We start from the raw sequence: 305 nt of genomic DNA on the forward strand, positions 1-305 counted from the left end.
GGCTGAAATGACCTCAGGTTCCACCAAAATTTTACTTTAAGAACTCGAGTCTTGGCTAAAGTTACCCCAGACGCCAAGAATTTGCTTTATTCCTGAGAGCAAGGTTAGCTCCTGAGGCAATTTTACCTTTAAAATTAATTTTAATTCTTATTCACCTGGACTAGAATTACGTTATTCCCTAAGGGAAAGACCGAGGTAACTATCTTTAGTGACCTTGTGGTATCGGCGTCCTTTTAAATAACACACCGTTGAGATATTACCTCAGCCACCCCTGGCAGTTTTACTCCTAAGAATACACGCCGCGG

The sequence above is a fragment of the Protobothrops mucrosquamatus genome, unplaced genomic scaffold, assembly GCF_001527695.2.
Source record: "Protobothrops mucrosquamatus isolate PMUCROS unplaced genomic scaffold, P.Mucros_1.0 scaffold2288, whole genome shotgun sequence".
NCBI lineage: Eukaryota > Metazoa > Chordata > Lepidosauria > Squamata > Viperidae > Protobothrops > Protobothrops mucrosquamatus.